This window comes from Stegodyphus dumicola, chromosome 8 (assembly GCF_044657685.1).
Source record: "Stegodyphus dumicola isolate Sdum_Otavi_A_Nest chromosome 8, ASM4465768v1".
NCBI classification, from domain to species: domain Eukaryota; kingdom Metazoa; phylum Arthropoda; class Arachnida; order Araneae; family Eresidae; genus Stegodyphus; species Stegodyphus dumicola.
The window spans coordinates 190,296,374-190,302,588 of record NC_140775.1 but is presented as its reverse complement, the minus strand read 5'-3'; the positions used below and the strand labels follow the sequence as shown (position 1 = coordinate 190,302,588).

The window sequence follows — 6,215 nt, the reverse complement described above, 5'->3', positions numbered from 1 at the left end:
CGCGTCTGCTTCAACTTCGACATTAAGGTCATTTTCTTCCTCGACACTTTCCTATCTCACACCTTCAATAAGTTCACCATTAGAATTTGAATCCCAGGGTCTGACGAATCACACACTATCCATTCTGCTGTATCTTCAGCATTCACTTCTGAAAATCCAGGAATTTGCAAAGAATGTTTCTTTTAATTTCTCCAGTGACACATCATCCTCATCTCCTCCTGTCTCTTCCTTTTTCTTTTGAGCTTCTTTTTCCTTTTTCTTCTCTTCTGCAGTTGATTCTGAAACATTTTGAAATTCTGAAAGCGATTTGGATAATCAGCGATTCGGATAGTAGGAGTTCGGATAATTAGATAATCTTACTGTAATTGAAAAGGCATACTAAAAAGTCGTGGCCCCCAAATCAGAACTTTTTTCAGAGAGTGAAATGAGGGCTGCAAAAAATTGAGGTATTGCAAAATCCCTAACTGGTTTGATTTCACTGGTCCAGTCTTTCTTCGTTCCAGAAAGGATACTCAACAAAGATCATACATAGCCTTATTCACATGTTGAGCTAATACAGCACTTCATATCGAATTAATTATTGATATGTCGACGAAAAGTTTTATTTTGTCCTTAAGGCGATATTTGGCAAGAAGAGGGGATTGGAAGGTCATCATTTCTGATAATGCTAAGAGTTTTAAGACCACATACAGCATTTTTTAAGGTTTGATACATCGTATTGAGAATTTGTATGAACCACCTGGAGTAAAACTGATATCTATTTTTCGTAAATCGTTGGTACCTTCGAAGGTGGGGTAAGTAATGAGATTTAGTTTAGAGGAATTGTCGATAATAGTTTGTTTCAGTTTCGAAAAAGTAAAATGAAATTGTATTGTATAGTAGTAGTTTGTTTACGATTTCGTTCGGCAGTATAGAATTATCTTGTTTTAGCACTGTTATTATTAATGGCTAATGACTACTATGATGACTTTTAAGGGGACTCATACACCTTAAAACCGCAAGATCTTCTGATATGTGACTGTTGCAAGAATTGGAATAACTTATTTATTTTAAAAGCAATTACTTCCAACTTTTTACAGCTGACTACATAATATAGCTACTTTCTGAATTAGTAATCAGAAAGTTTGTGTTGAGACAAATATTTTTATAATTTAATCCGCTTTGAGACAAAATGTTTCGTCATGTTTCCACTTTGCGCGCACAGTTTAAAACATTCTTTTGCATAATTTAAATCCATATTTAATATATAACTTTCATAGCATTTGGAAACTACTGTGAACCAAAACTTCTAAGAATTTCATGTCAAATTTTTACTTTATTTGTAGTTGAGTTTATAAAATGTATTGTATTAAAAAATTCCGTAATGTTTTCGTGTATAAAATTTTTTATATTAAAATGTTCATCAGATTTTTGGTCCATTGCCCATATAAAGAATTCCATCAAATTTCAAATGTGTACCATTAGCCATTTTTAAAATATCATGCACGCAAGGTGGAAACATGGCGAAGTATTTTGTCACAAAAAGGATTAAATTACAAAAATATTTGTGGCAACACAAACGTTTTGGTTACTAGTTTCCAAATCAGCTATATTATGTAGTGAGCTGTAAAAGGTTGGAAGTAATTGCTTTCAAAATAAATAAAATATCCCAATTCTTGCAACAGTCGCATATTCGAAGATCATAAGGGGTTTATTGTGCATGAGCCCCCTTAAGAAGCAACGATGACTTAAGAGATATTATGATGACTTAAGAAGCTATTATGATAGTCTTAAGAAGCAACAGACCTACCATAGAGGACAGGTCACGAATTCAATATGAAAAATAGAAAATTGTATCTATGAACCACATGTAGAAACAGATGAAAGCCTTTTAGTTCAGTTACAAATCAAAGACGAAGAGCTCAAAACTATTGACAATAAAATCCAAGATCTTTCAGATGATGCAGAAAAGTAATCGAAAATAGATTAAGTAATTATATTTAACTCTGTAAAACTAAAAAATAAATTAAAATCGTTACAGTCCTCATTTGTACAAGAACCCGCATGTGTGCAACCCATAACAAAGTAGACCAAATAAAAGGCGAATTTACTAGTTTTTGCTTTACAATGGCTATTGTTGAAAATAAAACAAAAATGGAAGTTCTGAAGATGTGAAGTTTTTTTTTTTTTTTAATTTTTATTCGGACAACATTTTTTAAACAGAGGGCCACGAGCAGGCAGCCCGTTTGACCTGCCTTAGAGGCCTGCCTTAGAGAGGGTTCACTGTGTATCTTTCCAGCGTGATCTAATTATGTTCGAAATGAATATCAAACCAATAAAAATAAGCTCACTCAAATGGGAGAACGTTTCAGAGGCACATCTTCACACAAGAAAGCCAAGATCGAAATCGAGTCAATGGCTAGGCGGCAATTAGTAGCCAACCGCTACTTTAACCGTCTCTGTTGGTAAATTGCCCTAAGGCGTTGGTACTTAAGTTTTTAATTAAGGCGATTTACGCCGCGCCAACTAGGCGAAACTTGTCAAATTTTGTGAAATGTAGGTGGAGTGGAGGGAGATGATTGGCAGGAGCCTGTCACTTGGGTGGTCACCCACCCAAGTTCAGACTCCGAGCAAAGCAGCTTACGCGTGCAATGAGAAATATTGGATGTATTAATAATTATCAAGTTTTGGAACAGGATATCCAGATTGGAATAATTAAACTAATATCGCGATCTAAATGAAGACAAATGGCACAACTAAGTGCAACAGATTAGCTAAACAAAATATTCAAATTCATCCTTGCTGTAAAACACAGATTGGACAGTGGTAGTCACGTGGGGGTCACCCTCCCGTGAACTGTCCATAGCCAAAGCATCTTGAAATAGTAGATATCACAATTCAGTGAAGTTTTGGTCTGAGAAATTAAACACTAAAGTTCGAAGTTCAAGATGACAACTGTTTTCTTTAAGTGTAAATATTTTGCGCCACAGCAGCAAACAAACAAAAAATATGGGGGGGGTATAAATGCAGATAAATTGAAATTAGTAGTGAGTATGATGGTGGGAAGGAAACAAACAGTCAGCATTTTTATTTTTTAACTCTATCTTCTCGTATTTGAAGCACTTCAGATCAGATCGTTTCACTTCGTGATTGGGTACGTGTTTGATAACGGATCACAGAAGCCGTTAAATGTATCAAAGACATATTGCGACGTATGTAGCAGGCGTGTATTGATACTGTGTCTACGCTATTCCGTAAGCGTTTGGTATTAAAGGTTAGTGAAAATATAAGGATTTTGCTTACTAATAAAACGCTTGATAATCTACCATACATAATATATAAATTGTATTTAGTATTGTATATTTAAACGAATTTTAAATATCGTCAAGTAAATATGAATTATTTTCTTCTGCTCTCTATCTAGGCGTGTATTGATACTGTGTCTATTTCGTAAGCGTTTAGTATTAAATGTAATTGAAAACATAAAGACTTTGTTTATTGGTAAAACGCTTGATAATCTACCATACCTGATATGTAAATTATATTTAGTATCGTATATTTAAACGAATTTTAAATATCGTCAAGTAAATATGAATTTTCTTCTGCTCTCTATCTATCTCCTTTTTCTTCTTATCCTAATAATTTAAGCTTCATTTCAAGAAATTTAATCTTAATCGAAAAATTAAACTCAATCTGTTTTATGACGCATATTAATTAAAAATAAGTTTGCTTTATTATCGGGTGTAGGAATATGTGATGAAAAATATTTATTGTTTTCTTTGTGTTGTTTTAATATTTATACAGTTTTGTTAATCAAACTGATTTTCAGTTTCCCTAACATTGTCACCATCAAATTATATGCTTCATTGTGTTTTCCATTTCTGAGTAAATTTATTCGCTAGCGTCAAATCGGTTTTGTGTCATGCAAAATATCTCTTAAAATTTGAAACTTTTATAATAAAAGCTGATTATTACCAAACTTTAAAAATAGCTCTTAAAATTTGAAAATGTTCTAATAAAAGTTAATTATTTCTAAGCTTAAAAATATCTCTTAAAATCTGCAAATTTTATAATGAAAGTTAATTATTTCTAAGTTTTAAAAATTATTACTTAAAATTTGAAAATTTTCTAATAAAAAATAATTCTTTTAAAATTTATCTCTTAAAATTTGAAAGTTTTCTAATAAAAGATAATAATTTTTAAGATTTAAAATATATCTCTCAAAACATAAAAATTTTCTAATAAAAAGATAATTAGTTCCAAGAGTCAAAAATATCTTTAAAAATTTGAAAATTTTCTAATAAAAGATAATTATTTTTCAGTTTTAAAACCTAGCTCTTAAAATCTGAAAATTTTCTAATAACTGTTAATTATTTCCAAGCTTTAAAAATTGTCTCTTAAAATTTGAAAATTTTTTAATAAAAGATAATTATTTCAAAAATGTCTTAAAATTTGAAAATTTTCCAACAAAAGATAATTATATCTTTTAAAAAATATCTCTTAAAATTTGAAAATTTTTTAATAAAGGATAATTATTTCCAAGTTTTAAAAGAGAGTTAAATCAATTCATAAAAGTTGAAATAATATTTAGTAAATGTGCATTAGTTATATTAAAGTTATTATTATTAAAATTTTATATCAAAATAATTCAATTGAACAAATTAGGTACTTCACAACATCCTGTACCTATGAATAACATGTTATAAACACACGCTACATGTAAACACATTTCTATGTTCTGCATTTAATAATGGCTGTTTTATGAAAGTTGATAATTTAAAAATATATATTGATAAGAAATAGTTTAGCAGATTGCATTTTTTTCTTCTCCGGAAATTTAATAGTCGCTATTTATTATTTTCTTTTTGTAAACTGGCTCAATACCATTTCATAAAAAATCAGAAAAAATGACTACGGATGTTCTTCATTTTTTTTTTTTTTTTTTTTTTTTTTTTTTTTGTAACCTAACTGATGTGAATACGAATTTTATGGAAACAACTTTAAGTGTTCTCAATTTGAAATTACAAGTTTGTTATTAAAATTCCAAAATTAGAATTTTATTTACATTTGCAGTTTTAGATGCAGTAATTTTTTTATTCTCTTACAATAATTACTTTTTTTCATTGAAATTTTGATTTAACTTTAATATTTTTGTTTGATTTCTGTATACATTATATGTTTGTTTGAATAATGAATGCAATATTTCATTATTGCATTCATTATTAACAAATGCAATAATGAATTTAAATGTATTAATGATAGCCATATGTATCAAATTCTTAAATAATAATCTACACTGACTATCAATAAATATTTGGACACCTATGCAAGTGACGATATCTACGGTCCTAAGGTACGTCACGGACTCCGCCTTTATATATCGTGTAGGAAACAGCATCGGCTTTAGTCACAAGCAAGATGACTCGGAATTCGGAGCTCTCTGATTTCGAGAAAGGTATAATTATCGTGTATCACAAATGTGGCCGATCATTAAGGGACATATCTAGCGATCTGAAGTACCCAAAATCGACAGTGGAATATGTGATTAAGAAGTGGAAGGTGAGCGGTGATTGTCGGAATGTGCCCCGAGTCGGCAGACCAGCGAAACTGGGAGATAGAGACCGATGAGTGCTGTCCAGAGAAATTCGGAAGAACCGCACCCAACCAATGGCCCTCATCCGCGAGGAGTTTCAACAGGCATCCGGGAGTATTGTTTCAATGTATTGTATCCGGGAGGATTGTTTTTCTGTTTCAATGAATACCATCCGTAAGGAAGCATATCTGCTTGGTTTTCATGGTCGTGCTGCTGCCCATAAGCCTTTGATCACAAAGTCCAACCGCGCTGCTCGGTTAATGTGGTGCAAAGCACATCGAAATTGGACCGTAGATCAGTGGAAACGGGTTCTTTGGAGTGACGAATCAAGGTTCACCCTTTACCGTTCAGATGGCAGGGTCTGGTCTGGCGTCTACCTGGAGAACGTCTCCTGCCAGAATGCATTGTGCCAACAGTCAAGTTCGGCGGAGGTGGAATTATGGTCTGGGGGTGTTTCTTCTGGAATGGGCTGGGACGTTTCGTCCCCATTCATGGTAAGGTCAACTCCGATGCCTACTGCACTATTTTGGATGACAATGTGCTTCCTACGTTGTGGCAGTTTTACAGGTAGGACCCCTGTTACTTTCAGGACGACAATGCCAGTTGTCATATTTCGACGTTAACCAAGGCTTGGTATGGTGCC

At 32.4% G+C, this 6,215-nt stretch overlaps 1 protein-coding gene across 1 annotated transcript in view; it reads left to right on the top strand.

The window, feature by feature from the left end:
- The first annotated feature begins 3,102 nt into the window (after positions 1-3,102).
- LOC118184823 (cytochrome P450 2B11-like) overlaps positions 3,103-6,215 on the top strand; it is a 32,122-nt gene continuing 29,009 nt past the window's right edge. Inside the window, exon 1 of the mRNA XM_035354549.2 lies at positions 3,103-3,253. The gene's annotated coding sequence lies outside the window, so the exon portion shown is untranslated. The remainder of the gene's footprint in view (positions 3,254-6,215) is intronic.